General features: G+C 43.0%; 1 pseudogene; it reads left to right on the top strand.

The window, feature by feature from the left end:
* Positions 1 to 12,808: 12,808 nt before the first annotated feature.
* On the top strand, positions 12,809 to 12,923 carry LOC127675924 (uncharacterized; annotated as a pseudogene).
* The last annotated feature ends 8,151 nt before the right edge of the window (positions 12,924 to 21,074 follow it).

Here is a 21,074-nt window from a genome sequence, read left to right as displayed (position 1 = left end):
AGTTTTCTCTTTCTACTTCCAAATGACAGCACTTCACCATGATTTCAAACAGGAGAACCTACAACACGCATTACTTACTATGTCTACTGTTAACATACTTTGTGCACTTGTAAACACCCAGAAGGATTCGATGTTTCAGATGGGAACATATATTTGTCAGCTATACACATAGTTAGATCTCAAAGTGTCTTCTAGTGAGAACGTTCTGGTCTCCGACCTTTCTTCCTCTTCAGCCCCTGTCCTGTGTCCCGTGACACAGGCACCTGTCACTTCGATAATATACCTTCACAACACTTCAGAAGAAAACCCTGCTATGAACTAACAGCGTATACAGAATGTGTGAGTTTACTACTTCTGTCATACATTGGCAACCTCTTTAATACCTAGAGACTAGGTGCCATAGGACTCGTTTGTCCAGTATGTACAATATACAGTGTATAGCAAAGTCACATGCGATGCACACAACACACAGGGTGATAGGTAAGCTAGAAATGTCTAGCACGCTAATGGAAGTGTTTTGCAGTTCCTTCCCTCCTACCTCCTCACTCCACTGAACAAGTCCAGCCAGCCGGTACACTGTTCTCAGAGGTGGGTTAACAGTTCTATTTCTACACACGGTATTTCTCCAGTTTAAAAAACTATATACACAAAATATTATTCTTCTACCTGCACCTTTAAATGTATCAAGCACTTTCAAATATCTAGAAGGACTGCATGTTTAATGTAAGAACTTAACTGCTATTGACAGGGCACTGGTAAATAAAGCTGTATGCAAAGCACTGGTTGTTATCTGAGGGATCTTCTAAATACAACCATTTTGGGCTTCGACCCACTTTCTTCTGCCTTCAAACTGGTAGACAAATATAGGCACGTGTAATGTTCAGAAACAGCGGAACAAATTCCTATCGCCTAGCCATTTACAGAACAACATTTTCTGTCAATTTTAACTGTGTACACTACGTGTTAATTTTACTACTTTGTCATACATTGGGAACCTCTTTAACATCTGATGTCTAGATGTTGAAAATTTAGACATTTGTCCATTATATACAATATATATACAACAAAACAAAATGCAAGTATATAGAAATGGTGCGTGGAAAGGTCCCATATACACGCACTGCTCTCTGGCCGTTATCACTGCCTCCCAGCACCTCCTCCAAAACCCTGAGCAAGAACAGGCAGTGCTGGTCACTCCACTCCCAAAAGACAACGGTTCATGAGTTTTTGCAAAAAAAAAAAAAAAATTACAAAGTGATATTTCACTACCTCTATGCTTAACATACATTGGGAACTTCTCAGCATCTAGATAGACCAGATGTTTCAAGTAAGGACTGTGGTCCACTATGTACACAGCAGTCCAGGACACAGCACACATGTAACAAAAGTAAAGAAAAATTCTTTAACACAAAATGGTATAAAAAAAAAAAAGGAGTAAGTATAGTTCTACTAATTCCACCATGTCATTCACTGGCAACCTCTTTAACACCTAGAGGGACTAGATGTTGTAAATTAGGACCCCTTTGTCCTTTCCATACAGTATGTGCACAGAGAAGCCAAACATAAAGTGCTAGTGGTTCCTTTCCTCCCATTTCAATCGGAAAAAAAAAAAAAAAATCAAACCAATCCCAACAAAAAGCTATTTACAGAATGTTTTACTACTACTTATAAAATATGTCAGGCACTTCAGAGCAGCTAAAAAGACATTTAGAAAAAAAACTGGTATTTTCCTTTTTTCATAGTTTTATGCTTTATTATTAAAGAGTAGAATGAGAAAAGGTGAAAGAGAAGATAGAGAGATGAGGGATGGTCATGAAGATGTGAAAGAGAGAAGAAGAGGAGAGACAGAAAGACGAGAGAAATAAGGGAGTGGGATGAGAGAGAGAGCGGCATTTTCAAACACTGAAATGCACACACACACACACACACACACGGTGGGGGGTAAGAAATGAGGAGTAAAATGCATACACAATGCAATAGGATAAAGAGAGAGAGGGTGTGACATCTTCCTCAGGCTCTTCCCCCTTCTTCTGGGTCCCCTACTGTACTAAATAAACTGGGAGGAGTGTCGCTCCTAGGTCTTTGTAGAGGAGGCGTAAACATTTCCATTTCAAAGTCACTAGTAGAAAACGCCTCTGCGACCTTCTTTTTATAATGGCTGGGTACGCACTTGATCTCCTACCTCTAACTTTACCCTATGCCAGCAATCTCTGCAGCTACAGGTTCAGATTTAGCCAAAAGTTTAAAAATGGCCTGGGGAAAGGTTGGGAACATCGTTTTCATATTAAGTCTTTGCCAGGGTTTCCAATTGACCTCACGTGGTGGTCGCCTCTTGCCTTTTTTTGGGTAGAAGGAAGATCGAGGGCCCCAAAATCCCCAACAATCTATCAGTAGTTCCCCTCGTCGCTCTTTCGGCTGCTCACCTTCGTTCAGACCATCAAGGCCTCTGTTCATCCAGGTCTGACTGCTCGATCGTCCGTCCGCAGCGGCGCGCCGTTCTGCGCAGACCCTCCGCCGCCACCTCAGGTCTTAGAAGTCCTAAGGGTCAGCCTTAGCCTTCAGGAAGCCGCTATTCTTTCTGCCTTGCCACGCTCTCTGCCACCTAGAAACACCCTCAAAGGCCTGGCTGGGGCTCCTCCGTGGGCCCGCTGGAGAGTAGGCGGAGAAGGGGGAGGCGGTGGAGTAAAGGAAGTAGCCTTGGCAGGGAAAGAGGCGCTGCAGATTTGCATTTCCCTAAAGATCCTTAATCTGAATTCTTTAAGTGCTTCTCAGTTATTCAAATTTCCTCAGTTGAGAATTCTCTGTTTAGCTCTGTACCCCACTTTTAATGGGGTTATGTGGCTCTCTGGAGTCTAACTTCTTGAGTTCTTTGTATACATTGGATATTAGCCCTCTGTGGGATGTAGGATTGTTAATGATCTTTTCCCAATCTGTTGGTTGCCGGATTTTTTAATTTATTTTTTATACTTTATTTTTATTTTTATTTGGTAGCAGAGGATGACCTTGTCAGGCATCAGTGGGAGGAGAGGCCCTTGGTTCTGTGATGGTTCGGTTTGATGTCCCAGTGTAGGGGAATGCCGGGTTGGGGAGGCGGGAGTGGATGACTTAGTGGGGGAGAGGGGATGGGATGGGGGCTTCAGGAGGGAAACCAGAAAAAGGGATAACATTTGAAATATATATAAATAAATTATCCAATAAAAAAGAATAAAATAATCAAATAATAATAATGATGATACTAGCCGGGCAGTGGTGGCGCATACCTTCAGATTTCTGAGTTCAAGGCCAGCCTGGTCTACAGAGTGAGTTCCAGGATAGCCAGAGCTACACAGAGAAACCCCCGTCTCGGAAACAAAAACAAACCAAACAAACAAACAAACAAAAGATGCTACAACTACTACTAATGCGTCACTGCAAAATTGCTGCATGACCTTGTGGCTGCCACAAGGGCTTGGGCTATAGACCAAGGCCGAGTACCTCCAAAAGGCCTGTGTGGAAGGAGGTAGTGACCTACCTCACCCACCAGCAGCGCTCTCTGCCAGAACTCACACATGTTACTTTTAAATATCATATATATTTCAGCAGATTGATGTTCCCTTCAGTCTAGCTTTTAAAATTTGTTGTTAGTGCACAAGTGCCATAGCACATATATGGAGGCTAAAGGACAACTTGGAAGGGACAGTTCTCCTTTCACATGTGGGATGCTCGCAGGGACCCCCTTCCCGGGCCCTCCCGGGAAGTTCAGGCGTGGGCGGTGTCTGTCGGCCCCGTGCCCCCCCTTCCCCCCCCACGTGTGAGACTCGCCTCTTTCTACCCTCGCTGGCCGGCTGCCCTCCTCCGCCCCCCCCTCTGCCCCCCCTTCTCTTCTCACCTGTGAAGAGAAGCTCAGCAGGTAAACAAACTTGCTTATTGACAAGCCTGACTAAGTTCAATCCCCAGGAACTGCAAGGTGAAAGAAAGAACCTGCAAGTTGTTCTCTGATATCCATCCATGAACTATGAGCTATGGCATGTACACGGACACTCACACACACACACACACACACACACACACAGCATGCACATGCTAAATAAATAAATAATAAATATTAAAGAAGAATAAAAGTAAAGTGCCTTTCTTGAAACAGATGGGAAAATAATTGTTTTAAAAAGGAGAGAAAATACTGTAAATACATTTTTAAAAAAAAACAAGGGAACAGATGTTGTCTTGAATTGCTTTCAAAAGACAGACATTTGCCTTGTGCTATAATCATGCAATGCAATTGTATCTAATATTGGGAATGCTCTGGGCATAAGTGGATGTGTTGGGGGCTTTTATCCCATTGTTCAAGTTCGGGTCAGTTTGATTACTTTTGCAGTTGTTGATGACCCCCTGGTAAAGTACAGCGCTCAAACACAGTCCTTAACTGTGCTTCCTGATTGATAGTTCAAGTTGTTTTTGTTTTTGTTTTAGCCTATGGTCTCCCATTGATAAGAGGCAAGAATTTGGTACAAATTGACCGATACCGTTTGGCCACAAGTTCTCAGACTTTGAGTGGACATACTGCAGGAAATGGCTATCTTGATATAAATCTCATCATACACCCCCTTCGCTGAAAAAAAAAAGTGCAAGATATTGCAGGAAGGAGGATTTATTTGAGACTTCCCTACTGTCTTATTTTTTCAGTGTAGTTAGAAACCAGCAAGAGAGTGAGCTCTTAGCCCAACTTCTCTCTCCAAGCAAACACATTCTTGTTTTCTTTAGAGGTACCTTCATACAAGATTACCTTAATTTACCTTAATTTCCCTAGCGCTGGGCTAGGACAGTGCAAAGGCCCACAGTGGCAAGAGAATTTCTCACCAGAAAAGGCCACGCACTCTCCTGGACCGTAAAAGCCCTGACATAGCTCGGAAGTGCTATCCCTTCCATCTGCTCAGAGCACTCTCGCTCGCTCTAAAGAGACCAGAATCTCCTCCTCCCCAAATTTAGGCCCTGGGTCATTTTACCTCTAGGAAAAGTAAGCTACTTCTGAAGACCGTGCTGTATCCTAGTGTCCATTCTCCAGCACCAGACAGCAGGAGCTTGAGAGCTTTGTATGTAGATTTGAGAGAGTGATGTAGTTTGTGCCCTCCTCACAAAAGGCTGGGCTTCCACTACAATAGCCCTCACTTCCCCCAATCCCCTTGGATTTATTTTATTTGTTTGTAAAGGAGGCTAATAATTAGGAAACTGTCATTATACAATGTGTGTTCACTTTGAAACGTGGTTAAGCCTTGCCTCCTTCAATGCCAGCCTCCCCTCTCAGATGTCACTGTGGCATTGTGGAGCCAGGACTATATACGGAAATATAATTTTTAAGTGCACCCCAAATGGTTTGTGTGGCTTCTCATGCAAAGTGTAGACCTTATGGAGTCTGTCTAGATTCCCAACATTTACATGCAAATATTTTTAGACTCGAGAAATAGATAAAAGACTCCTTCTGAAAGCATATTTTGTTGTGCTTCACAAATAGACACAAGTGATCAAAGAGGTAACGTCCAGACATGGGCAACACAATTGATACACCTGGGCCCTTCAGAAACACAGCCACCACAGAAAACTAAGCCCTCTGAGAAATGTCATGTTTGAACATAAATTTACATTCCAGGTCTCCAAATGTTGCGGTGTGGTTTAGGAATCAAAGAACAGATAAGATAGAAACAAACAAACCGACAACAACCAAAAAAAAAAAAAAAAAAAACCAAACCAAAGCAAAATAAACAAAACAAAAAACAAAACAAAAACCCACCTCCCAGTCTCTATTCAGGTCTCCTTGTTAAAGAGACACAAATAAATAGAGCAAAAGAAATTTCGATGGCCAGAGCAGAAAATCAGGTTGTAGTGATCCACCAGAGAATGGAATTCAAGTTAGTGGCTGGGTCCCGTGGTGTTGCTGGGTTTAGGGAGCTGTGCGGTGAGTGATCATTGTCAGATGGTTAGTGTCTCTCAGAGGTAGACAGTGGGGACCAGGGAGGTAGCTCCGACTATCTGTGCCTCATTCTCCAGTCCTTACCAGAAGGTGGTAGGGGATAGGAATGTACAGGACTGCTGTGCTACATGTAACCCATCATTGATCAAACTGTCATTGTGTGGGGTATAATTTAATATTAGTCTTCAATATCTTTAATAAATAGAATTCTATTTGCCTAGAACACAGGTTCATCTGGATTGTACTTTTTAAAAAACAAAACAAAAAGGGGGGATCACCAGGAGATTCCTTTTTCCTTTTTCCTTTTTCTTTTTTCTTTCTTTCCTTTTTTTATTTTTTTAGAAGCAACAAAAATAATTTTATGGTTGGGGCTACTACAAGAGGAACACCACTAATGGGTCTCAACATTAACAAACTCAACATTAACAAACTCAACATTAACAAACTTGAGAACAGGGCTGGAGAGATGGCTCAGCAGTTATGAGCTCTGACTGCTCTTCCAAAGGTCCTGAGTTCAAATCCCAGGAACCACATGGTGGCTCACAACCATCCTTAACGAGATCCAACTCCCTCTTCTGGTGTGTCTGAAGACAGTGTGTCTAAAGACAGCTACAGTGTACTCACATATAATAAATAAATAAATCTTTTTAAGAAAAGAAGCTTGAGAACTACTGGTTTAGATGGTCATGTAGCTGATAATAGGCACAAATCATTGTTTGCAAAGATACTTCTCATGTCATTGAGTTTTCTACTGTTGGACAGAAAGAGTAAAGGAATGCAGAATGCAAGGTTTTCGGTGGCTCTGGAGCTGCTCTTATGTGGACTCTAGAATTTCTCTGAAACTTCAGTCTATTTTGTGCTGTGCTCTGCTGTTTTTAACCTCTTCCATTAAAGAATCTGACTCAGCTTCTAAACATCCCCCAGCAGCCAAAACAACTTTTAATCTAAACCATTTATTCATATCTAGTTCTTTCAATTGGTAATAATACCCCATACATATTATAGTTTCTTCCATTATAATTAAAATGTTGATATGGCCCCATTCATTTTCTCAATTAGGAATGCATGTTTCTCTGATTCAACAAGAAATGTCACTCGTATAAGAGCTCAACAAAAAACTGAGTTCATTTTTGTTTTTATTTATTTATTTATATTTTATTATAATTTTGCTTTCATTAATAACCTTTTAGAACAGTATTTTGAGGATATTATTGAATTGATAGAATTAGTTTAAAAGGAGCCACTCTATAGTAAATTCCCTATTCACAGAAAATTAATTATTTTCCACTTTGCCAGTGATGTATAGAACTGAATCTGACATGCAGTTATTTGTCAGAAATACTAAAAATCAGTCACGGTGTAAGTAAGCCTAATTGCAATGAGATTGCCTATTGCAGAAATTTTGAACATCAAACATGTGTGTCAGCATTTGTATTTGTGGTCTAGTAATAGTCTGAGGAGCCTAGGGAGATGGTTGAGGAGGTAAATGCTTGTCATACAAGTGTTAAATCCTGAGTTCGAATCTCCAGAACACAAGTAAGTCTGGACACTATAGCATGTGTCTATGATTCAATCCTACAGTGTGATAAGAGACAGAGACAGGAGTTCAGTAAGAACGCAAAGTTAGAAGTCAAGGACTGATAGTTCTGAAGTTGTCCTCTGGCCTCTACATACACCTGCATGCTATGGCACTCCCGTGCCTCACTCTAACATGTACACACATACAAAATATACACATGCACACACACACACACACAGACACACACACACATACACACACACACACACACACGGGGGTGGGAAGCAGATCTCACCTTCTATTTGTTGATGCAAATTAGTAGAAAAATCAAGGTATTCTCAAAATTTGTGGTGACATTTATGCCTAGGAAAAACATTATGGTGGTCTAAAAACCATCACTGGTTAGAAAATAGGCCTGTCACATATGTGAATATTATATGTTAATGGTGAGAAGGCTTAGATATAGAGTGAGGAACAATGGCATGAAAGCAAATAAAGCTGGAGCGCTGGGGGTCATCTGAGGGTTCGCTCTTAGGGAGTATATAGCAGGAAAGTGAACAGCTACCAAAAGTCATGTTGCCTTATCCGCAGATGTCTTTTGGTCAGCCGAGCACCACCTAACAAAGGCACATTGTCCTATAATGATAACCTTACTCATGAGGGAGAGACAAGGATGCTCCAGTGAGTAAAATATCTACAAATCTATTTTTCAGTAGAAATTAGAAATGACTCTCTACTCTATAGCTTGAGAAAGGGTCTCTTGCTTGATTGTAAGCTTCTAGTTTTGGCTAAGCTATCAGGCCATTAAGCTCCTGTAATGTTTTTGTCCACCACCCATTTTTTCAGCCAAAAGGCAGGCACACTCATGAATACCTTTCAATGTGGATGGTGCGGATTCAAACTCTAGTCTTACAGAACACCTACATCTTCCCATGCTCTAAACGTTAAACTTTTATATGTTAGACTTTCAGTCTAAACTGAAATGCAGCATATGAAAGAGGGCACATACTGTGAAAATCTCCTTGTTGTTAGAGCTGTATATGGTAATGTTGCTGGTATCCAGCCTGCTGCTCCTTGCACTGCACTCAATATTTTTTTTTTCTGAAAGAGAAATTATTAGATCAGCCTGTCTCCCCATCTCTCTCAGCGCCACACAGTCTCCAGTGCTTCCAGGAGATCTGCTGCAGGAGGAGTCCTGCATATTCTGGGCACCCAGGGGCTCCAGCAGCTGAAGTCATCCAGGCATGAGGCAGGAGAGCTACCCAAATAACCACAGCAGCTGGAACCCCCAGGTGCCCGGCAGACCAGGACTTCTTCCCTACCTGTGGATGCCATCTCCCTTCCAGTCTACACCTTGGAGTGGGGGACAAAGATCAGCTTGCCTTCCCATCTCTACTCAATGACAACCTGGACATGGAAGAAACAAAGAAAGAAACCAAAGATTTTCCAGAATTCAATGAAAAGGAAGACACAGCACAGTGCAACCCGTGAGACACAATGAAAGTATTAGAAACCCATAGCTCTCAGTGCCCCATAAAGAAACTGCAGAGGTCCCACACCAGCAACTCAACAGCACATCTGAAAGCCCCAGAACAAAAAGAAACAAACACACCCAAGAGGAGCAGACAGCAGGAAATAGCCAAACCTGGGGCTAAAATAAACCAAATAGAAACAAAGAGAACTATACAAAGAATCAACAAAATGAAAAGCTGGTTCTTCAAGAAAACCAAGGACAAACAAACCCCCAATCAAACCAATTAAACGACACAGAGACAGTAACCAAATCAGCAAAATCAGAAAAGAAAAGGGAGACACAAAAACAAAAACTTTAGAAATTGTCCTTTTTTTGGTTGAGAGGTTTTTAATGACTTAGGGTATGTGGTCCTGTTTTGATGGTTTATCTGCTGTTGATTTAGCTTCGGTGCATGGTATCTGTCTGAAGGGTTGTCCATTTCATCTAGATTTTCCAGTTTTGTTGAGTGTAGGCTTTTGTAGTGGGGTCTGATAATTGTTTGAATTTCTAAAGTTTTTGTTTTTGTGTTTCCTGCTGTCTGCTCCTCTTGGGTGTGTTTGTTTCTTTTTGTCTTCCTAGCTTCTAGCATCTGATTGAAACTTAGCTGTTTAGTGAATATATTCTTTTGTCCCTTTTTTTTTTACATTCCAGGAATAGACTTTATTGAATATCTTAGCTTTTTAGCCATGTTGCCTAATAAACGTTCTGAAAGTTGAGTACAGATAGGTGTGGTGTCTCATGCCTTTTACGACAGCAGTCAGGAGGTAGAGACAAGTATATCTCTTGAAATTCCAGGCAAATATGACCTAGCAAATTCAAAAACAGCCATAGTGACACGGCTGTGGTTATCCGAAGAATGACTACATTCTGTTCTTCTTTACCATGTGCCCCAGAGGGAACATATCTGTAGAAAATTTGAACCAACCAGCAGCAGTAAGCGAACAAATGATCAAACAACCATTAAAATATATAAAAACATATGCGAATTGTTATGTCCAGTTAAATTTTGTTCTTAGTTGTCGTTAAGCATTAGTTGGCTAATATTGGAAAGAATAATAAACAGTAGGTAACATTATTGAATACAACATCTGTATAGAAATCCTTTCCCTCCTGCTTCCCCTCTGCCAACAGGTACACAGTCTTTGCAAATAGGGACTCATCTCATAGTGCCCTGGAAACATTTAGAATAACCTCACCACAGAGTCTTCACTGAAGGAGTCAGGGTTACTAGGATGAAGGATTTAGCAGGATGAAGAGGGGGCTTAAAGGTGGGGGGTATAGGGGTTAGGTGAGTGTGGCTAGGCGGCGTGGGAGAAGGTGTTCAGGCGGGCCCTTGCCTAGGCACCTCTGCCCCTGAGGGACCACACACACACAGACATGGTATAGAATAGAGTTTATTCAGAATAGGGGATGGGAGTTAGTGGTAGAGAGAGAGAGGTAGAGAGAGAGAGAGAGAGAGAGAGAGAGAGAGAGAGAGAGTGGAGGGAGAGAGAGTAGAGGCCGGCCATGACCACGTGGAGGGGGGGGAAGAGCCCCAGGGGCAGAGAGGTGAGAGTATGTGGGAGAGCGGTGAGCAAAGAGAGAGAGGAGGGGCAAGTAGCCCCTCTTATAATGGGCCAGATCTCTGGGGCGGGGCATACCTGACTATTGCCAGGTAGGTGTGGGGTGGAGCTTAGACAAAATCCCAACATTCACTACATTACTAGCATTTATTTCCCTAACACCCCCAAAATAATAGTTACAGAAGTGAGAAAGAATAATGGAATACAGGTGATATGAAAGCTGGAGAGCGGCTGGAGAGATGGCTCGGTGGTTAAGAGCACTGACTGCTCTTCCAGAGGTCCTGAGTTCAATTCCCAGCAACCACAAACAAACAAACACAAGTAGCACACATTACAAAGTATAAAGTACATTCTCCAGAGCCTTTATGTTTTAAATTGCCCCAAGCCTTCATAGAGGCTAAGTTTCGACTTTCTCAGCCTGTAACTTCTTGGTTCAGTCCCTGAAGAAGGATCAGAGTCCTGCCTGTATAACAGGCCATCTTCCTGCCTCAACTGGACCATATGTGTAGAAAACCACGTACCACACTGAATGCATAATTAAAACTATTAATTCAAAACTGTATTCACTGACAAACTGGCTGAAGTTACCAGTGTTTGCAAGTACATTAATTTGCTTTGTCCATGTAATGTGCAGTTGAAAGAGCAGCATGGTGTCTGACAGGTCCACAAAAGCAGCATTTGCTATAAGTAATTGAAAGTAAGCAGTATCACCATTCACGGATTTATGTTGTTGTGAATTAACATAAAGGGACTTGCAAAACACATGATGGTGGTAATCACGTTTAGTTCAGTAACTTCTTGTAACTGTGTACTTTCCCCGAGTTCTGTCTTACTCTTTACAGTGTCTTAGGCAGTAAAATATTTAAATAATCTTTAAATAATGTACATGTTTCTCTACCCACTTTACCCAGTTTGGCAGCTATGAATGTATTATGAGATGTCTTGGAATATTGAGCTTGAGAAAATAGAGTTAAGAACCACACTGTCAGCCGGGCAGCGGTGGCGCACGCCTGTAATCCCAGCAGAGGCAGGTGGATGTCTGAGTTCGAGGCCAGCCTGGTCTACAGAGTGAGTTCCAGGACAGCCAGGGCTACACAGAGAAACCCTGTCTCGAAAAAACAAACTCCAATCCCCCCCCCCGCAAAAAAATAAATAAAAATAAAAAAAAAAAAGAAAAGAATCACTGTCACCTACTTCCTTGTTTCGTGCTATGGCTTGCTTTCTTCCCCGCCCCCTTTCTCTGAAATGACTATCCTCTCTGAGGTTGCTGTCAGTCTCTTGTTACCCCTTTGAGGCCTTTTGTCTCAGTTTCTCCAGGCTGCCTTCTCAATGTGGATTTTCCCGGCCGGACCATTGCTTGGATTTGTTAGCATTGCATTTGCTGGTCTCTTGTTCTCCCATTCCTGCGTAATCTTTTCTATTTTCTAGGAGTCTGACCTGTAGACACAAGTGCCCTTTGAAAGTTTCATCCCTTCCTCAGATGTGTGTGTCTAACCTACAAGATCACCCCTCTTTGCTCACACTTACACTCAAATCTCCAGACCCCAGTTCTTATTCCAGCCCTTTGCTTGCTGATTGAGGTGTGTGTACCCCCCCCCCCAATCCCATTCAGCTACCAAGTCAGCTAGGGGGCCATTATTAATTTTTCCCTCTTAAAGCTTGTTGCATGATGTGATGATTTGTATATGCTTGGCCCAGGGAGTAGCACTATTAGAAGGTGTGGCCCTATTAGAGTAGGTGTGGCCTTGTTGGAGTTAGGTGTGTCACTGTGGGTGTGGGCTATAAGACCCTCATCCTAGGGCTGGAGAGATGACTCAGCAATTGAGAGCACTGACTATTCTTCCAGGGGTCCTGAGTTCAATTCCCAGCAACCATATGGTGGCTCACAACCATCTGTAATGGGATCTGATGCCCTCTTTTGGTGTGTCTGAAGACAGCTACTGTGTACTCATAAATAAATAAATCTTTAAAATAAAATCCTCATCCTAGCTGCCTGGAAGCCAGTCTTCTAGCGGTCTTCAGATAAAGATGTAGAACTTTCAGCTCCTCCTGCACCATGCTTTCTTGGATGCTGCCATGTTCTCATCTTGATGATAATGGACTGAACCTCTGAACCAGTAAGCTAGCCCCAATTAAATGTTGTCCTTATAAGAAAAAAAAAAAAAGAATCACAGAGTGTTATTTATCCTTTTGGATGAGTAAATAGAGGCCTCTATCTTGCACTGGTGTCAGGCTTAGATTCTAAAACCAGCCATTTCAATGATGTTACGTCTGCCCCTACGGGCTTTGCAGGTACAGCTGCTGTAGGTGGCAGAGAGGCAAGAGGCTATGTCTATGCTCAGTGTTCTAACCTGTGAACATCTGAATAATTAGTAGCCTAACAGTCTCTGAAAAATTTAAGCCTGAGACAACCACCACTCTGATGCCAGACGGGGAGCTAGCAACGCTGAACAGGCCCACATGTACAAGGGAACAAGTAGGAATCCAGAGGAATCCCACCTGGAACCACAGGCTCCGGGCAAGAAGTGAGCCAGAGACAAACAACCCTTGTATTGGAGCCATTGGGGCAAGCCTGGGTGCGAAGCAAGTTCCATGAGCCCCTGACAGGGAGCTAGCCTGAGATGACCACTAGTTTGGTGCCACACAGGGCTTGAGGGGGAAACAATGCCTAAAATGATTCCAGTCTGGTCTGGCACCATAATGCATGAAGAAAGTACTCCTGAGATCACTCCTGAGACAATCCGAGACACTCGGGGGAGATCCCAAGTGCCACTAAAAAGAGCAAGAGTGGTGAGGAACAGCTTGATGTGCCTAGCAGGTGGTGCCACCTGGGACGGTGGTTGGGTCCTGGCCTGTGCTGACACTGGGGGCCATATCTGGGTCCAAGGCCCTGCAGTAGCAGGGGCCTGTTACTGCCAAAAGCCAGGTGGAATTCTTAAGTGTAGCCCAGGGACATGTTTGAAAGCTGTGAAGAACTGGCCCCATTTCTTACCTGGGTTTCTTGGGAGAGCTCGCCCTGGGGGTGTAATAGCAGGAGTGCTGACCTCATCCCTGTCCAGCTGGCAGTACTGAGCCCTGCCCCTTGTGTGAATTGCAGGTGAGCTGCCCCAAGGGTATGAGCTTGAAAGAGCTGGCCCCACCGCTGAACTCTCCAGTACAGTGGTGTAGATGAGGAAGAGATACTCTCCTCCCACCACATTCCTCACTACCTTTTGTAGGTGGGAGACCTGGCCCTGGGATCATGAGAGCAGGAGAGATGTCTCTGCCTCTCACCAGCTGCAGCACTCAAGACAACAGGCCCTGTACCTTGCCTGGGCAGCACGGCAGAACTGGCCCTGATAGAAGTTGCTAGTGAGTTGGCTCCTGAAGGCACAAGCATGGGAGAGTTAGCCCTGCCTATTGTCTGCTGTGTGGTGGAAACAGCAAGGGAAAAATCCTCTCCCCTCCCTTTTATCCACCCCCATCATGGCCCAGACAGATCATGAGAGCTGGAAAGTTGGCCCTTCCCCTCATCTGATACAGCACTTGGGAGAGCAGGCCCTGAATCTCATCTGGGCAGCACAGTAGAGCTGACCCTGATGGTAAGGGCATAGGCAAGCCAGCCCTGAGGTTGTGAGCATGGGAGAGCTGACCCTGCAACTTGTCTGCCATGTGTCAGTATTGTCGATGAGGGAGACCCCCACCTCTCCTCCCTCATCTCTTGCTACCTACACTGGGCAGGAAAGCTGGCCCTGGGTCATCAAAGTGGGAGAACTTTGTTGTGTGCTACACAATGTGCTACACAATGTGCTACACAATGGAGGGAGAGCTCTTCATCACCCTCACCTGAGCAGCAGGGCAGAGAGCTCTCCCTCAGGTGGTGCGGGGTTGTCAGTGAGCCAGTCCCAAGGACGTGAGAGAATGGGAGCAGGTAGGCTGACCAGCTTAGACCTCTCGGGCCTGGACTTTGAGTTGGCTCACCCCAACATCTTCCCTATTGATGAGCTGCTGGAGTGAATGAAGGGGCTGGTCCTACAGATCCAAAATTACAGGATCTCCATGACACAGGACAACAGCAGGATATCTGAGGAGGAGTCCCAGTATTGATAGAGTAGCAGAAACCAGAGACTTCACACTAAACCAACAAGTCTTTGGAATAGACATTTGTTTTTTTGTTTTAAAGATTTATTTATTTATTATATGCAATTAAGTACACTGTTGCTGTCTTCAGACACACCAGAAGAGGGAGTCAGATCTCATTATAGATGGTTGTGAGCCACCATGTGGTTGCTGGGATTTGAATTCAGGACCTTCGGAAGAGCAGTCGGTGCTCTTAACTGCTGAGTCATCTCTCCAGCCCTGAAATGAACTTTTGTAAACAAAGAAGTGTGGTTAAAAGGTTATACTGTGGGACACTCTTTGACACTATACAACTTCCAAAATGAGATGTTTTTTCTCTGATGGGGTAAGTTGCAAGGGTGGAGGGCGGGTACAAGGGGAAGAGGAGATGACTGGGATGCATGATGTGAAATTCACAAAGTTCCAATAAAAATTTTTAAATTATGCCACACTTAGAAAATGGAAATTCTGACAGTTCTGACCCTAATGACAGATTCTACCAGTCTCCCACTTGTTACTCAGTCGTGGGTCCTACTTCAGCCTGTGGCCAAGTCAGGGTTACTGCACTTTGAGAGATTCCCCTCCTCTTCCTCCTCATTTCCCCCCTCATTTTTTGAGACAAGATCTCACTATGTAGCCCTGCCGTCTAACTCTGCAGCCTGCATTCTGGAATTAAAGATATCCACCACTCCTGGCCCCTCTTTTCATCTTTTTGTGGTAGGATTTTGCCATGCAGGCCGTGATTGCTCAGAACACACTATATAGACTAAGCTAGTTTTGAACTTTCATTGATCCTCCTGCTTCTCACTCCCAAATATTAGGATTACTTGTGTGTCCCACTGTGTTGGACATCTTCTTTTCTTGCTGTGTGATTTATCTAAAACTCGACTACTAGCCTATTTCCTAATGCACCCTATATTTTCCCTTATCCTCATATCATTAATCTTTGTGAAGAAAAACTACATATGTCTAGACCTACTGGCCAGTGATTCTAATGTACTGTTGTACCAGGTAGTATTGGGTAGGGCTTGGGCATCATTCCCTCTAAAATCTCTCAGGTGGTGCTATTGGACAGCCAAAGCTGGGAGCTGTTGATCCAGTTATATTGCTTTAAAAAGATTGTTTTTCTTTTCTTCCTTCCATCCTCCTTTCTTTGTTTTTGTTTTGTTTTGCTTTTGAGACAAGGTTTCTTTCTGTGTAGTCCTGGCTGTCTTGGAACTAGCTGTATAGACCAGGCTGGCCTCGAACTCAAAGACCTGCCTGCCTCTGCCTCCCGAGCTCTAGGATTAAAGGCATGTGCCACCACTGCCTGGCCCTGAATCATTATTCTTAGAGACTACTCAGATCGGTTATGAGATACTTGCCAAAAGAGCAGAATTCTGGGTTATATGGCAATCAGCAGTCCAAAGCATTTGGAGGTGGGGAGATTGCTGGGGAGACAGCCCCATTGATAGTATGCCTATTGCTCAAATATGAAGACCCGAGTTCAATCCTTAGCACCCACTTAAAGATGTCAGGCATCCTGGTACATGCCGGTAATCCCAGAACCTCACGTTCAGACAGAGACCCTGTGTCAAAAATAAGCTGGAGAGCAATTGAGAAAGACGCCAATGCTGCCTTCTGGCCTCCACATGCATATGCATGCTTGCTGGATGCATACACATCTCCATGCACATACGCCTCCATGCACATACTCGAACCCATACACATATATGCACACACACACTATCTGGTAATTTGAAGTACAAGGAATCTACCTTTGAAGGCATTCCTCAGATAATTCTTTCCCTTCCTAGCATTCTCTTTACCCCCTCATCTAAATACAAAATTTCCAAGCCATTCTGAGATAAAACATTGACCCAATTACATATATTTAGTTAGTGAGTGACTCATTGTCTTTGGTCTCAGGACAAAAAAAAATTAAAATCTCTTACTAGGTTGGGGATATAGCTCAATTGTAGAGTGTATTCTTAGCACATTCAAAGCCATGCTGCAAACCAAATGTATAAGATAGCTCCTTTCCCTGCATCCAGCCACCTCCACAGAAACAGGCCCAAAGACTGGCTGTTAAATGATTGAAATTGAAACTCTCTCCTAGGGTAAGCCCTGGTTTTACCATATCACCAGGAGGGCCTCACAGAGAACATTGAATCAAACACCGACCTTGAGAGACAGGGAAGCATTTGTCAGGTAGGGGAGGCAGGAAGATCTTACTGTTTGAGCAAGAACATCACTTAACTACTGGCATAGACGCCTGGGTGAGAGAGAGTATAAAAATCTAATCCAGAACCCTAGTCCCATCCATGGCCCCGCCACTCCTTCCATTTTAGTATCCCTCCAGCCTTTTCTGCTTTATAAAATCTGCTCTGATAGCTACTGAGTCAGGAGCCTCTGGTCCTTTCATTGTGGACAAGAAAAGATAGTCTAAGGTTGATAACAATTTCTCCTCCCCACCAGGCACCTTCTGTTTGGGCAGTTGTTTTGTGGTAGCCAAATTTTTTTCCTTCCAGTTCTCTGACCTGACAGGCTTTACAAAGCTCTTCTACAAACAACACTGCTAAATTGCTAGAAATGGTTGTCCTCACCAGAAAGTGTCCAGTTTGGTATTTGGTTGAAGATGGTTTAGTCAACTCTCAAGTCACATAGCAAGTTAAACATACAAACCTCAGTCCCGGCTACTCACAGGTCATCTATATGGTCTCAACCCTGGGAAGGACAAGAGGCTAGGTTACCAAATTTAGTGAGGATTGCTGGTGACTAGTTAGATCTATTTGGCGGCCATAGTGATCCTTCTTTTTTTTTTTAATTTATTGATATATTTATTTACATTTCAAATGATTTCCCCTTTTCTGGACCCCCACTCCCTGAAAGTTCCATCAGTCCCCTTCCCTCCCCCTGTTTTCCTACCCAACCCTTCCCATTTCCCTGTTCTGATTTTGTTCTATACTCTTTCACTGAGTCTTTACAGAACAAGGGGCCACTCCTCCTTTCTTCTTGTACTTCATTTGATGTGTGGGTTATGTTTTGGGTATTCCAGTTTTCTAGGTTAATATCCACTTATTAATGAGTGCATACCATGATTCACCTTTTGAGTCTGGGTTACCTCACTTAGTATGATGTTCTCCAGCTCCATCCATTTGCTTAAGAATTTCATGAATTCATTGTTTCTAATGGCTGAATAGTACTCCATTGTGTACTCCATCTTTGAGAGTATTAAGGTAAATCTAATGCTATCAATGACAGCGTTTGAAGGGGGAAGGATTTGGGTTCTTTAAAAATGAGCAGTTTTGCCTAGAAGAAGAACATCACATTTTAACTTGATAAGCCATTTAACTTTGTTCAACAAGATTGTGTAAAACAACCATTATTTATTCTGTGCCCTGTTCAGAAATGTCTCTGCCCTGGCAGGTCCCTTGGCCAGGAGTAGACGACAGCCTCTTAATCTTACCCACTGAGCCATCTCCCCAGGCCCTTCACAAGGCTTCTGACTGCTGAGGTAAGTCTATTTGTTTCCTTTCTCTTCCTTCTCTCTCTCTCTCTCTCTCTCTCTCTCTCTCTCTCTCTCTCTCTCTCTCTCTCTCTCCAATCCCCCTTAAACTGAAAACTCCCGGAAAAAGTATCAAACTCATCTGGGGTTTTTTGTTTGTTTGTGTGTATGATTTTTTTTTAAACATTCAAAATGTGCTTAACAAGCAAGCAGGATACTTGGAAGATTAGGGGTCTTGAGCCAGATTTTATAGATGTTATAGGTCACAGCAATGTACCTGCAGAGGAAATGACTTTCCAGAAAGGGGTTTGAGAAAAGCTGATGAACTAAATTGCTCATAATTGAAGGACCAGGTTAGGAAACAATAAGCACTGTCATTAGACAGACGGGAAAAATATGAAGCAAATGGGATGGAAAGCCGCATCCACTGGAATGAGAATTTTGCATGTTCGAAAAACGTCATGTGCACATGATCAAGCCAGCTTAAATTGTAGCACAGACTGGTGAGGGACTCAAAGACCCCACTCTTAGCTGAGGAACTGTTGGCAATCGGTAGAGGGAGTGTTAGTTTTCTTTTCTTTCTTTCCTTCTTTTATTTTTTTTTTCACAGAATGAGACATGGCACACCTGGGAGGTGAGAAAATGACAGGATTCATATCCAAATATTGTCATGAAGTTCCATTAACTTTATCTGTCACAGAAATTTCCAAAATAAAATCCCATTTGTAAATGTAGTGGGAGAAGATTTCACCTTGAATGAGGCAAAATCCTACAGGTGTATCAGTGCACACAGCACTCAGAAAATCGACTGTAGAAGAACCAAGTTAAAAACCAGCGTTGACTACACGAGAGTGTCATTTAAAAGAGGAGGTGGGCATAAAAATCAAGTTAGAATAGGACAGTTTCTGGGAACCACAGCATCTAATGAAACTTGTGGACTCTCGTACTCTGGCCTGACTCTAGGCAGCCTAATTGTTTTGAGGCTCTGTGGTGCAAGTATAGCTAGTTCCAGGGAGTGTGACCAGGTTATAGAATCTCCCTGAGCCTTTGCTGCCTCATATACTCAACAGACATTACTGGTGTGACTCTAGACCGTGAAGCAGTGAAGTTTAAATAAACTAGCGTAGGAAGCTGCCAAATGAGGAGAGAGAGCATCAGTATTATTACAAAATGAATATCATTCTAAGTTTAGCTGAGCAATTTAGTCGCCAGGTGACTGTGGGTGGGATATTTTACCTTTTAAAATGCTGGGGTTTTTTTTTTTTTAAGATTTTATCTTAATTTTAATCATTTGTATGTGTGTATATCTTTGTGTACATATGTGTGTGTGAGTGCACGTGTCCTGTGGTCAAATCTTCCTGGAGCTGGGGTTATAGACAGTTGTGAGCCACGTGACAAAGGAGCTAGATAACTCAAAGCATACACAAGAACATTCCTGACTCTTAATTGCTGTCCATCTTTCCAGCTGTGACTACTTTTGTATGTGTAAAAATGGGAGAACTAATGCAGTGTGTTTCCTTGATCAGTAGTTGTCAAATGCTAAGCACTGTACTCCCGTGTTCAGATGAAAAGCTAAGCAATCTGCTCTTAAGAATCTTTCAGCCAGGGTTAGTGCCACATGCCTGTAATCCCAGCACCTGGTCAGCTGAGGCCACAGTGATGAGATGAGTATGAATCCAACCTGGTTCAGTTTTGTTTGCTTTGTTTCTTGTGGTGCTGGGAACTGAACCCATGGCCTAACACATGATAGGCAGCATTCTATCACTGAGCTATATCCACGGTCCTCTTTTTACTTTTTAAGGTAGCTCACTGCTTTGCCCAGGCTGGCCTTGAAATTATTGTGTAGCCTCCTTAGTCCTGCCTCAGCCTTTGTAGCAGCTGGGCCACCAAGTCCAGCTGTGACTTAGGTTTTTGTTGTTGTTGTTGTTGTTGTTGTTGTTGTTGCTGCTGTTGCTGTTGTTTTGTTTTGTTTTGTTTTGTTTTGTTGGACCATGTCTCAAATTCATGGATTTGATCAATCAGTCCTCCAGCCTCAGCCTCTCAATTGTCTGGGACTACTGAGGAGGAGCATGTACCATCATGCCTCACTGAGATATTTTTAAAAATTATAACACATAGCTAGGGAGTGGTGGTGTGTGGCTTTAATCTCTGTGAGTTTGAGGCTAGCCTGCTTTACAGAGTGATTCCAGGGCTGCCAGGACTACACAGATAAACCCTGTCTTAAAAGAAACCAACACAAACACACACACACACACACACCTACACACACACACACAGACACACACACCTACACGGGAAATAAATGCACAGTTGAACACATTGCCACAGAATTGTTACAAATTATAAATTTGTAAAAGCACTATGAAGTCCACAATAGCATCCACAGTGTTTCCCTAATATTCCTGCTCCCCACTACTATTTCTTTGTTATTCAAAAGTTAGCACCATCCTCATCTTTAAAAAAAAGACCGGGTCTGGAAAGATACATCAGTGCTTGCTCTTCCAGAGGAACCAAGTTAGATCCCCAGCAATTATATAGGGGCCCATAACCTTCTGTATCTCCAGTTCCAGAGGATCTGACTGTCTTCTGTCCTCCTTGGGTACCAGACATACAAATGTGCAGGCAAAACACACACACACACAGAGATAGATAGATAGAGAGAGAGAGATTTACTAAAATAGAAATAGAAAGACAATGAAAAAGCCATATAAAGATAAATACCACGGGTTTGCTCATATGTGGAACCTAAATTATAAATAAATAAATAAATAAATAAATAAACAATATAATTTTGAAATTGAATAATTTAAATTTTAGTTTCTCTCTCTCTGTGGTGTCGTGTATCTCTGTGTGTGTGTGTGTGTGTTACAAAGCTGGAAAGGACACAATGAGAGGGAAGGATTAGGTGAGGGTGAAAACACAACAGTAGGTAATGGATTACATATAATAGG

This window comes from Apodemus sylvaticus, chromosome X (genome assembly GCF_947179515.1).
Source record: "Apodemus sylvaticus chromosome X, mApoSyl1.1, whole genome shotgun sequence".
Taxonomy (NCBI): domain Eukaryota; kingdom Metazoa; phylum Chordata; class Mammalia; order Rodentia; family Muridae; genus Apodemus; species Apodemus sylvaticus.
The sequence above is the reverse complement of the archived record's forward strand: the minus strand, read 5'-3'. Positions and strand labels throughout refer to the sequence as shown.